Below are 13,665 nucleotides of genomic sequence, written 5' to 3'. Positions count from 1 at the left end.
CTCCACGACTTGGAGGCCTATATATATGGCATCCCCCGGCCATTTGAAGTTTGCTGGAGTTCAATGAAGTCACATACACACCCAAGAACCACTCCAAGCCATCCAAGAGCTTAGTGTTCATATCCTTAGCCCTTAGCACACTTTGAGAGTGTTGTGTAAAGGATTAGCTCTTAGTGAGTGAGATTGCAAGGCCTTGAGCCCTTGTGCTGTGGTTCTCTATTGAACCAAAAGAAGAGCTTGGTGCGCCAGCCCCTTGGAGCTGTGAAGCTCGCCGGCAACGTCATCGACCCTCCGACTTGGTGTGGAGCGGCGACGACACTTTGTGCAGGGGACGTGGAGACCCCCATCCTTTGTGGAGAAGCTCCTTAGTGGAACCCGGGGCCAAGGTGACCGTGATTGTGTTCACGGAAGAGACTTGGTGGCCGAGTAGCAATACTCTTAGTGAGTGCTACAACAACGTGGATGTAGGTGTGCCTTTGTGGCTAACCGAACCACGGGATAAACACCCGCGTCCAGAGTTTGCTATCTCCTATCCCGCTCATTAAGCTTCCGCATTTCATACTAGCAATTTGTATGCCTTTGCTTTCATAGAGTAGTTTCTTGATAAGAAAGGCTATAGGTTGCTAAACTCTTTTGGGATAGGGATTTCACACTAGAACAACCATAGTTGCACATCTAGATAGCTTGTTTTAGTTTAAGTTTTGTGCAAACTAGTTGGAGCCATAGGTCTAAGTTTATTAGAGTGCCTAATTCACCACCTCCCCCTCTTAGGCTAGAGCACCCGATTCCTTACAAGTGGTATCAAAGCCGGGACTCACTTCTATCACAAAAAAAGTCAATTCCATTGGCAATTTGTGTTTACCGGCTCACTTGATCGGTTAGGCTTCACCGCCTAGTGAGTTAGCTCTTTTAGGGGAAGGGATGGATTCTCTAGGACCTCCTCCACGTTTCGATGGTACGGGCTTCCAACGATGGAAGATTTTGATGCAATCACACCTCCAAATTAAGGGCTAAATGTTTGGAGAGTAACAAGTGAAGGAACTAAGAGCAATAGTCAACAAAAGAATCAATATGATGCTATAGCCAAGTGTGCTATTTTAAACTCTCTTGGTGAAAATGTGTTCAACCGTGTGTTTGCTTGAGAAAATGCTAAAGTTTTATGGAAAACTATTAGGGAGAACCATGAAGGCACAAAAGATGTTGCAAATAAAAGATATCATGTTCTCATTGATAAACTTAATAGCTTCAAGCAACTTGATCATGAAAATGCCGAAACTATGTACTCACGGTTGAATATTCTTGTGAATGAGATTAACTCTTTAGATGTGAAGAAAATTGAAGATTTGGAACTCATTCGCAAGATCATTTACTCACTCCGAAGGCCAGACTATGATTTGGTGACCACAATTCTATATGAGAAAGATATCAACACAATGACACCAAATCAAGTCCTCAACAAGGTGATCGCCCATGAGCTACGTCATGATATCAAGCCAAGAGCGCCACCTTCTTCACCAACACATAGTGCACTTGCATGCAAGCAAGTCAAAAAGTTGAAGAAGATGGCCATCAAAGGTAGCTCAAGTGAAAAGGAAGAAGAGGAGGCATGCCAAAACTCCTCAAGTGATGATTAAGAGCCAATGAACCCCTACCTTTACAAGCAAGTAAAGAAGATGAACAAATTCTTAAAGGAAATCAACTCCATGGGGTATGTGATCTTCCTCAAAGATGGGCCTCACCATCAACTTATGAAGGTTGAGAAGAAGTTCAAAAAGAACAAGCAAAAGAAGGAGAAGAAGCCCAAGCATGAATCAGTTGCCATATTTGGTGAATGGGTTAGCGGTGGTGAAGAATCAAGTTCAAGTGATGAATTAAACAAAAAATTCACCACTCGCATGGGATCATCATCCAACACTTGCTTTATGGCCAAAGGTATGGATAGCGATGTAAGTGATGATGACTCCGACTCTCTTTCAATTGATGAACTTCTTGACCTTGTTCATGAGCACCAAAAAGTCATTAAGAAACAATCAAAAGAAATTAAAACCCTTAGTGCTCTCAAAGATTTAAATGCTTCTCTTGCTATAAATTTTGAAGATTTAATGTGCAAATTCAAATTGCTTAGCAAGGAGCATGAAGAGCTCAAATTAAAATTTGAGAGCATTAATGATACTAATGACTCTTTGGAAATGAAGCAAACTATCCCTTGTGCAATTCCTATCTCTAGGGTAGATGCTACAACTTCTTGCATTGATTTAATTGATGATTCTTGCTCTAACCCTTGCAATGAGAAATACAATGAGAATGTTGTTGTAGAATCATGTGATGATCTCATTGCCAAGGAGAATGATGAGCTCAAGCAAGAAGTGGAAAGGCTCATAAAGGACTTGTGTAGATTGAAGGGCAGAGGCATAGAGAGCAATGTCCAACATTCTCAAGATAACCGTGAAAACATGGTGAAGAAGCTTGAGAAGGGGTCCACCGTGACTTGCTCAAAGTGTCACAAAGAAGGCCACAAGTCCAACAAGTGCCCTCAACGAAGGAAGAAGCTTTCGGATGAGAAGAACAAGAAGAAGCTTACAATCAAAAGTTCTCTCATCTACACCAAGCCCAACCGGAGGAACAAAAGCAAAAACACCTCCTATGTGATCAAGAAGAAAACCAATGGCAAGGTGGTTGCTCACAAGGTTGGGAAGCAAGAAATGAGTTGGAATCGCTCCATTTGGGTTCCCAAGGAAGTCATAACCAATATGAAGGGGCCTCAAATGGTGTGGGTTCCAAAGGAGACTTAAAGCCAAGAAAGGCTACGGGAGATTTAGAGGCTTAGCTTACAAGTGGAAGTGAAGGTTCAAGCCAAACACAAGCTAAGCTCACAACTTGGACATTTGTTGCCCAAGTCCCCCATAAGGTAATGGTAGCTAAATTTCAATTCAAGTATCATGTAGCTCCATTGCTGTTTTGCTAGGTTGTTTGCATACATTGCTTTCTCCTAGTGCTATATATGGTGGGTTACTTGTGTCATGATTCTAACCCATGAGCAATCTACATGGTTTGATAAGTGTGTAGAAAGCTACCCAAGATTACCCTTCATGGTACATGCATCTCATGAGGTATGTATTTCATATGTGTACCATGAACACAAACTATAGGGTAAACTTCCTATTGTTGCCAAAATAAATGTGCATACTTTTGCTTGGTGATTCAAACACTAAATGCACACATTTAGGGGGAGTTCATCCTATGGTTTGTGATTTTGAGACTAACATGTTTCCAAGTTTATCTTTTGTAGTCTCACGATGGAGTTAACACTCTAAGAGAATGTTTCTCACAATTAATGTGAACAAACAACTCTATAAGAGTGATTAGATAAATTGTGCTTTCATGCATATTGAGCCATGCTCTATTGAACTTAAATGCTCATATCTAAGTTCATAGGCTATGTGCTCATACATTTGCTTAACTTTGGTGTATCAAGTATCCTTGACCTCAAAGACTTTCAATTGGTATTCAACTTCATTTGGTATCATTTGCAAGTCACTTTCAAATTGATTCATGCAAGGTAAACAAATTACCCCCGGAGGTATGCAAGGTTCTAAATTCATTCAATTGGTATTTTTGTCGTATTCTATTTATTTTAGAGCTACCTCCGTGCAGGATATGATCTAAGCTCTCTAGTTTTAACATCTAGTTGTGCACTTAATTTTCACATTATCTTTTTGTGCACATACTTATGGAGAGCTTAGCTCATGTCATGCTAGTATCGTGATTTTGTGATCCACCGTAGTGAATTTTTCAATTGGAATCTTCATTGATATCATATCATTGAATCATGAGTCATGGAACTAACTCCCTAGGCTACTAATCTTCTCTTGAGCTATTTTATTCTGCAAGACCTTTTAGGTGCAAGACCTTTTAGGTGATTTGATTCCAAAGGGGGAGAAATGTGGATCAAAGCAAGGCATGTTTTCCAACAAAGGGGGAGGGATGTTTTCCCAAGAAGGAAAAGTATATTCCAAAGGAGACATGCCAAGTGAATCAAGTCATGAGGGAGAAGTAGTGAAAAAGGGGGAGAATCAAAGAGGGAATCATGGTTTTAGGGGGAGGCCAAGTCATCATTGGATGATGGTAAGCATACAAGCAAGTGTAAGCGGTTTCAATTGGTTTCAATTGGTATCAAGTGGTTAAATTTGTCAATTTTTGCGAATATTATGCTTGTTTTGATTGTGTTGTCATCAATCACCAAAAAGGGGGTAATTGTAACGAACATGGCACCGTTTATGCCATTTCGAGTGATTTTGGTGATCGAATGACAACGCAATAAATGGGACTAATGGTATTGTTAAGTGAACATTTCTAGATCCCAGGGATGAAGTAAAAAGGCCATGCAAAGCAAAACATGAAGAAAGAACTCAAAGAAACACTGAATTAGATGAGTTCTGCAGAAATCAGTAGCACCGGTTGAACTGATGCCTAAGCATCGGTGCATCCGATGGTTGTCGAAAGATCCGACGCCCTGGTGTTTGTGAGGCACCGGTTGAACTGACGGTATCACGACAGGCATCGGTACATTGGGCATACTATGTTCCAGAGACGATGTCAAGCGCCCAGGAGAAGATCCTTCAGCACCGGATGAACCGGTGATGCATCGGAGCAAAGCACCGGTGTAATGACGTCAGCAGAAGAGAAGAAGGCCAACGGCCAGTTGAGTGCTGTGAGTGACCGGTTTAACTGACGGGCAAGCATCGGTTCAACCGATGATCACTGTGTCAGCTGTCAGGAGTTCAACGGCTACTTCGGGTCTTAGAGTGACCGGATGAACCGACGCTACCCCAGCTGTCAGGATTTCTGCTGACCGTTGGAGCAACGGCTCCACGACTTTGAGGCCTATATATATGGCATCCCCTGGCCATTTGAAGTTTGCTGGAGTTCAATGAAGTCACATACACACCCAAGAACCACTCCAAGCCATCCAAGAGCTTAGTGTTCATATCCTTAGCCCTTAGCACACTTTGAGAGTGTTGTGTAAAGGATTAGCTCTTAGTGAGTGAGATTGCAAGGCCTTGAGCCCTTGTGCTGTGGTTCTCTATTGAACCAAAAGAAGAGCTTGGTGCGCCAGATCCTTGGAGCTGTGAAGCTCGCCGGCAACGTCATCGACCCTCCGACTTAGTGTGGAGCGGCGACGACACTTTGTGCGGGGGACGTGGAGACCCCCATCCTTTGTGGAGAAGCTCCTTAGTGAAACCCGGGGCCAAGGTGACCGTGATTGTGTTCACGAAAGAGACTTGGTGGCCGAGTAGCAATACTCTTAGTGAGTGCTACAACAACGTGGATGTAGGTGTGCCTTTGTGGCTAACCGAACCACGGGATAAATACCAGCGTCAAGAGTTTGCTATCTCTTATCCAGCTCATTAAACTTCCGCATTTCATACTAGCAATTTGTATGCCTTTACTTTCATAGAGTAGTTTCTTGATAAGAAAGGCTATAGGTTGCTAAACTCTTTTGGGATTGGGGTTTCACACTAGAACAACCATAGTTGCACATCTAGATAGCTTGTTTTATTTTAAGTTTTGTGCAAACTAGTTGGAGCCATAAGTCTAAGTTTATTAGAGTGTCTAATTCACCCCCTCCCCCTCTTAGGCTAGAGCACCCGATCCCTTACACAAGTTGTAGACGAACCGAACCCACATGTTTGGCGCTCCAACTTTGAAGTGCTTTCGCCGTATTGCGCAACTTATAATCAAGCACCCGGAAGGCATCAGCATGAGTCCACGGACAGACCCAAGCATCTTGAACGACCTGCATGAAGCCTTCAAATTTGAGCCAGATGCTTTCAAAGCGAAACCTCTTGAAGGTGTGCAAAGCGGTGACCGTTGATAGTCTTAGTGGTGCATGATCAGAGCATTTTGAGGCCAGCACACTGAGTTCATGATTGGGAAATGTAAGCAACCAGTCATCAGTTGTGAAAACACAGTCCAGTCGTACAAGGGTTGGGTTGTCCCGTTCTCTACTCCAAGTAAAACGCCGGCCATAGAGATGCAGTTCTTGGAGATCGGAATCATCGATGAATCTGCAAAAATGACCCATCATCCTACGATTTAGGATGGCATTGTTCTTATCCTCCGCATTATAAATGAGGTTAAAATCACCGCAGATCATCCACGGGCCTGAGCACCCTCTTCGAACATCCTTGAGTTGATCAAGGAAAAGAACCTTTTCATGATCCCCTTGGGGGCCATAGACGCAAGTGAACCACCAATGCTCATCTGCATTATTGCAATGAAGTTTGGCTGTTAAGGAGGAATCATGGAGGATTGAGTTTGTGGCCGACCAGTAGTCACGGTGCCAGGCAAGAAGAATGCCGCCGCAGGTAAGCGTGGGCGGCACAAAATAAAAGTCAAAACCGGCTCCCAACATTTCCAGAATTAAGCTATCGTCACATGTGTCCAGCTTCGTTTCTTGAAGTGCAACAAGGGTGAAACGTTCCTGAGCTACCAATTCATGTACGACCAAGCGGCGAGCTCTAGAATTGAGCCCCCGCACATTCCAAATCAAAATATTGTCTGTTAACATGGGATAACAATGAACGACCAGAGAACGGGGAGGAGACCACTACTACTAGAGAAGTGGCTCCGACTCGACCGCAGCCACAAACGGCGCCACATTAGGGAGTAAAACATCAAGAGCTTCACATTGGGACTCGGACAGGGTGTTAGAGAAAGTATCCACAAATCGCTGGAACGAGGTAGCATCCAGAGGTGCTGAAGTAGAAGTCATCCCAAGGCACTTCATGAGGGCGTTTTGTGCTTGCTGCACTGGTCTGGTCGCACGATGGAGCGACTTTTTGGCTAGCCACTCGCTGCGACGAAAAGCAGCCGTCTTTGGTGGTGAGCGGGCATGTCGCCGAGGCGGAGGAACGGCGGCCACCCGAGGAGAGTCGACCCTGCACACAGCGGCGGCGTAATTAGCGACGGAATCGCGTACGGCGGTGCTTATATCTGCCGGGAGATGCAACGGCAGAGTAGAAAAACTGCCACGAGTAGTAGTGACGTTGCGACAGGCGTCAGGCGTGCAACAAATGACCGGTGAGGAGGTGTCGTCGAACCGTACCCTCTCAAGACTGGCTTCATCGTAGTTGCCGGAGTGGTCCTGGACTCCTGGGACGCCACGGGGCTGAGCTGCAGAGGAGTGGTGGGCCGGTTCTGAGATGCAAGCACAGTAGCATCCAGAAGGGCGGCCTCCCAACGCATAGGGTCTTCGACCGCTCCACACTGAGGGACAGGATCCCGACCTGGGAGCAAATCTTCCGCCTGGGGGGGTGTGATGTCCAGTAGCGGATGTCGTCTGGCAGGAGTCGCACCCAAACCCAATGGTTGCCCGACGGCCGCGGCCTCGAGGCGCATGGGGTCAAAGGCTGGCCCGAGCGGCACAGACTCGGCCATGGAGAGAGGCAAGAGGGCCTCGAGCGACGGGTCCGCAGCACGCGCGGAGTGGGCAGCGCGTTGTTCGTCAGCATGCATCGAGGCAGGGGCTGGCGGTGAAGAACGTGCGTGGGCCCTAGGTCAGAGAGGAGTCGAAAGCGACCGGCCAGGCGCGGCAGGACGAACGCCAGCGCCGCCTGGCTCGCCGGACAGCATACCGGCGGCCATCCGATTAGAAGTGCCAGCACTGTCAACACCACCGAACGACGAGTTTGAGCTGCCTTGGCGCCTACCAACGTCACCAGCGATGACGGCCGCAGACGTCAATTTGAGGTGGCAGTATTTCATGAACCACGAATAAATCTGCAAGCGCACAGAATACCGCTGTAGCATTTTATCCGGGAGTATACCCGGGTGTCATTTATATTTTCGCAGGGAAGATGATAAGTGAGAGGATATATAGATTAATTGGTGAACTCTATCTAGATTGGATATTCTCATGCATAAACAGGGGTAAGATAATAACATGGTAGGAGGTAGTGTGACACACACACAAACTACTCTCTTGGATAAATAAAAGATAAAAGGTGCTTTAGGCCGGGATCAAGGTAAAAGTCAGAGCTCGAGTCAGTTGTGCTAGGCTAGCTATATCTATACTTTCTCATTAGTTAGCTCGTCAGAGATTAAACTACACAATAGGGAGATCGCTATCGAAGTAACGGGAGGAGCCCGTACACCCCGGCGACTTTATGTACCTCCTACCCCCATAGCGAATGTGGAGGATTAGTAAAAGGCTCGGACAGTGCTGCCACCACCTGCCGGCTACCTCTACAAATCGTGGGTATAGTTGACATCCAGCAACTCTTAGCTAATCTAGACACCATGTCTACACTAGTAAGGGATACTCTAGTGTCCCGCGCGGAGCCCCCACCCTCCGGATGGACAGACATCACACTAGAGCAATCATACGAATACTGGAGCAGTAGATAGAATTCTAAGAACAAAAGACTAACCATCTCCAGCACAGTGCGATCATACAATGCAAGCATTGAATAATAACGCAACCATGACAAGAAGCATATACTCGATAACTCAGAATATACTTCAAGCAGATATCGGTAACCATAGTCTAATTCTATTACAAATGATCGAATATTACAAGAGAGAGCTAGAGATGAACCCATACCAGACTCTCGAGCAACTCCGGCGACTCGATGACTCGTAGACTTCTCCTAAACTCCACTAAGTCTAAAGACTATGCAAGGAATGCAAGAGAGGAGATGAGAGGTGTATGGTGTGTGTGTCCTATTCTCCACCGTACCCCCTCCCTTGTATTTATAGCAGGGAGCCACGGGGTGAAGCCTGCACAACCGATGTAGGGGACCAACGGGGAGACGCCACATGCCCTGGTTGAGGCGGTGGGGCCCATGGGCCAGGTCGGCCGACCAGGTAGGTCGGTCGGCCTGCCCAGGCCACCAACCGCCCCAACTTCTTATAGCAGGCTGTATTTGGCCTCCTTGTCTGATCCACGTTGGGGTTGGCCTATCTTGACTTGTTTGAATTAGGTTCTTGCATCACTTTTGGTCCATCTGAGCCTGAATCGGTGCTCTGATAATTTCTGTGATTTTATGTCGGGCCAAAGTGTGCTTGTAACCTGCATATTAGCTTGAAAACACAACTTGCATATTCTAAAAGGTAAAGTGTGGTTTAGGGACTTTATTGGATAAGGATGTGTGTAAGAAATGCAAACTCTCATGATTTTCTGATCAAGTTGACGCCTGGAAATGGTTGTTAGTGAGCGTCAACAAGATCCCCCAAACTGTCCTTTGCTCATCCAGAGCAAAGTAGGACAAATCAGGTTGTTGATCAGAAAATCACTTTGACTCGTACCTTACCTGTCATGTCATAATCTGAAGCAAAGAGATTCATCTATAAGCTTAAATAAGTTGGTTAGCATACCTTTGCTCAATTACCTTACTTCCTCATGGGGCTTTTTAGCTGTCTCCTTGTCTTGGGTTGTTGAGAGTTAGAACAGTGCATAAAGTAGTACTTACTTGTTCGTAGATCCACAATCCATCTGGAGACACTTTTTTGAAAGATTTTTGAAAACATGGCAAAGCTCTCAGGATAACTCTCTCGAGGCACTCATCTTGTATTTTCCTTACCAGGGCAGTGTTTGCCTTTGATCTTCTCTACTACTACAAGCCTTTGTGGAGCTCAAGGTAGGATAAGAACAGGGCACACTTGTATTCTATTTATTGTAAAGTCAAAGAGAGGATCCATGGAGAAACAAGTCATGTAATCTCGATCAAAAGGTGCAAGTGTATGAGTGGATGGATGAATATGGCTTACTCTTTGAGGTACTGGTTTTTCTCTCTCGAATCATCCATGTCTCTCTTTCTTTTTTTTAAAGACATGACTACCCCTTTTTCTCTCTTTTTTTGTTTTTTTTTGGGTCATGCTTCTTTGGCATGCTACCTTTTCTCTTCTTTTTGGGGCAACCATAATCTGACTTTATTTTATTTCAGGGATATTCTATGAGAGAAATCACCGAGACATGGAGCATTTATAGATGTGGAGTGGATGGTGGTGCTAATTCCTAGTGTAGGAGTATAGCAAATGGATGGGACGTGTACGTGCTTATGATCGAGAAAGCATGAAGAATATCTCACTAGGGTCACCCAATTTGACAAAACTCAACAGAACATCAAACAGCATATATATAAGGTTTTTTCATGGAATATGACATATGGCTCTGGTAGGACATTGCATATCGCTGGGGAACTTGCCTTTTTAATAATAATTTTTTTTGAAAACAACTCCAGACTTCAAGCATCACTAGAACAAGCTTGCATAACCTTATTTACCATATCTGAATTCACAACAACTTAGACTCGGATCAAGCATATGCAACCCACAAAACTTTTAGGTTTATTGGCAAGATATTTGTATAACCAACAAATATAATCTCAAGAGAACTCTTATTTCAAACTAGGCACAATAGACATGATAGAGCAAAGCAAAACTCATCCTTTCAACTTATTAAAAGGGAGTTAAAACATTCTTACCGCACATCATGGAAAAGGGAAATAAAGCAGTAAATTTTTATTTTGTTTTTAAAAGTTTTTATCAAATTTTATTGAAAGCAAATAAAGGCATACAGTTGACTTAGGGGAGGGAACCTCCCCCAAGCTAGCTCTTAGTTTAAGGTCCGAGAAGCAGGACCTTTCTCCATACCTGATTAGGTTGAGGTCGTTTCGTCCGTACCTGGAGAAGTAGTAGCGGTCGATGACGTCTTGTTCTTCTTACGCCGTTTCTTCTTGGCCTTCTTTGATGGCATAGGCGGCGCAAGAACAGGATCCTAGGATGCTGGATAGACGATTTCTAGATCTTCCCATACTGTATTGGCGATTAAGTCAGGGATCTTCTGATCATCTTCCACTAGCTCGGTTGGTGGAGTATGAATTTCCCAATCCTCCCAAGCTGGCTTGGAAGAGGGGTGATAGTCTTGATCATCCCAACCGGGCTCTGCCCATAGCCCTTGTTTCTCACTATCCTCATGAATCAGGAATATCTCTCTCTTGTTTTGGAACTTAAATTTCATGGTCTTTCCCATGATATAGAGGCTGATTCTCCCTCTCCTCACATCAATTCTGGCATTTGTATCCTTGTGGAATGGTCACCCAAGTATGAGCGGAATTCCAAGATCTCCTTCCATATCAAGGACTACGAAGTCCACCAATATGTAGGCATTCTTGACTTTTACCATTAACCTTTCCACAACTCCTTCTGGATATCTTATCGTGGAATCTGCCAGCTGAACACACATAGTGGTAGGGGAAATTGATGGATAGCCTAGCTTCTCAAAAGTTACCTTGGGCATGATGTTGACGCTGGCTCCAAGGTCACAAGGGCGTGATCCAATTCATAATCAGAGATTGAGCAGCTGATCACTGGGGTTCCGGGATCTTCTCCTATTGTGGCTGCTAACTCGCCCCACGCACCTCTTTTTGGGCGTGTGAGCTTCTCTGCATAGCTGGGGGTGTCCTACTAAGGGGCTCTTTCCACATAGCATTGATGACATTCACGCTTTCTAGAGTAGACTCGGGTTGCCCCGGAATCTTCCCTAGTTCAACAGCAGGTGTAGCAGCAGCTAGTTCAGCCAATTGAGTTTCTAGCGCCTTATTGAAACTCAGTTGGTTCTTCATAGCTGTGGAGAATCCGTTCATCTTGGCATGGATGGTCTCCATAGATTTGTCTATAGCGGCCAACTTCTTCTGAAGGGACTCATTGATCTTTGCTTGCCGTAGACAAGATCTCTCAAGATAGGTTGGTTAGGACCGAAAGAATTCGAATTCCCATTACCTCTTCGGTAATATGGGCGTGGTTGATTCCACCCCTGACCTCCTTGTGGACGAAACTCATTGCTGCCATTGAGGAATAGAGCTTCTTCTTGGGTTTCTGGGCAATTGTCGCCTGAATGTCCAACATTCCCGCAGACCTCGCACGTCATGAGAGTTTCCAAGGCTTGAATCATTTGCATCTAAGCCTTATCTTGGGAATAATCCTCAAATTTCTTGAGGAGGAGATCAATCTTCATAGCGAGCATGTCGGTCTCCTTGACGGAGTGCATACCTCGCTGGCGCGGTTGGAGGCGATTATCGCTCCAACCTTGGTTGGAAACCATCTTCTCGATCAATGATGTAGCTCTTTCAATGGTCAGGGAGAAGAAAGCTCCACCTGCAGCGGCATCCACATGATCACGGGATGACTGAGTCAACCCGTTGTAGAAGTTCTGTAGAATGAGCCAATTATCCATTCCATGGTGCGGACATGCCAAAATGTACTCCTGAAGCCTCTCCCAAGCTTCCGGAATTGACTCATTTGATGCCTGCTCGAAGTTCGAAATCCGACCACGAAGAGCATTGGTTTTGCCCGTCGGGAAGAACTTCGAGAGGAACGCCATGGCACATTTGTCCCAAGTATCCACAGCAGCCTTGTTAGCAAAAAACCATTGCTTCGCTCTCCCCAAGAGAGAGAACGGAAACAGACGGAGCCGGATTGCATCTTGCGATACACCCTTGATAACAAAAGTACTGCAGAGCTCCAGGAACTGCTAGAGATGAGCGCTGGCATCCTCATTGGCCTTACCATAGAATGGGCTGGTGTAACACCCGGTTTATAAAAGAACATAAACCGAGCAATCATATACGTGCCAGGATCAAGGCACACGTATATACAACAGAATGAACAGTATATCATAGCACATATCACGTAAAAAGATATAATAAAGCGAATACGAATGTCATTTATCATATTAATGACAAAATGTCTTATACAGCGGAAGCGAAGTACAAATACGATAAAAACTCTCTGAAGCTGAGCAGGGCGCCACAGGGACGTTGACTGGGAGACGAACGCCTAGAAGTCCTCGTAGTCCTGGTAGCGCTGAGCAAACTCCCTCGCGTCGGCAGGAACTGAGCAGCAGTAGAGTATCCAAGAGGAAAAAGAGTAGAGTAGGCAAGAGTGAGTACACAACTTGTACTCAACAAGTATAACACAAACTATGAGGCTCTAAGGTTGGCTGACTCAACTGCATTAGCTTTTAAGTCTTGGCAAAAATTTATTAAAGCTATTTACGACAAGTTGATGAATTACCATAAACCCAGTTACATAGTAATTAATCAAAATTAAACATGTTACTACTGAGAACCAAACCAAAACCACCAAGGTAACCCCGAGAGGCATCCCCTCGTCGGAAGGAGCTAACCCCACTAATCAGAAGGAGGATCTGGGGCGCTCATGACCGTGAGCACGGCTAGTATACCAGTTTTACACTCTACAGAGGGTGCACATCTTTACCCACAAGTCGTGAGCTACGCTAGTTGTTCATCACACTTCCTTAGGTGAGATGACTAGCAAACTCACTACGAGGCCTTTACAAAGAATCTCGTTGGTAAGGAGTAACCGCGAGGGTTGGCGGGGTTCAGGGCGGTGGATACAACTGCGGCGGCGGCTCTGAGCGGACAGGCTCACCGGCGTGCGCGTGTTCTGGCACCTAGGGCCCGTTACAAGCTCCAACAGCTAGTGCCAAAGGTGCAGAAGGGCGGGGCGGTGCTCACCGTGCTCTGGATAGAAGGGTGGTGTGGCACAGGGTCGTCGGCGTCGTGTTCCGGCGGCGGCGCAAGAACTGGGCTCGCGGTCCGGGCGGTGGAGCGCCCCTCTAGGCTTCTGGAAACTGTACTT

At 45.5% G+C, this 13,665-nt stretch overlaps 1 non-coding gene across 1 annotated transcript; it reads left to right on the top strand.

Moving 5' to 3' along the window:
* The first annotated feature begins 12,236 nt into the window (after positions 1 to 12,236).
* LOC120668222 lies at positions 12,237 to 12,343 on the top strand. Its single transcript, XR_005672320.1, has one exon. It is a non-coding gene; the product is annotated as a small nucleolar RNA R71 (small nucleolar RNA).
* The last annotated feature ends 1,322 nt before the right edge of the window (positions 12,344 to 13,665 follow it).

Source organism: Panicum virgatum, chromosome 3N (genome assembly GCF_016808335.1).
Source record: "Panicum virgatum strain AP13 chromosome 3N, P.virgatum_v5, whole genome shotgun sequence".
Lineage (NCBI taxonomy): Eukaryota > Viridiplantae > Streptophyta > Magnoliopsida > Poales > Poaceae > Panicum > Panicum virgatum.
This window is presented reverse-complemented; position numbering and strand designations above follow the sequence as displayed.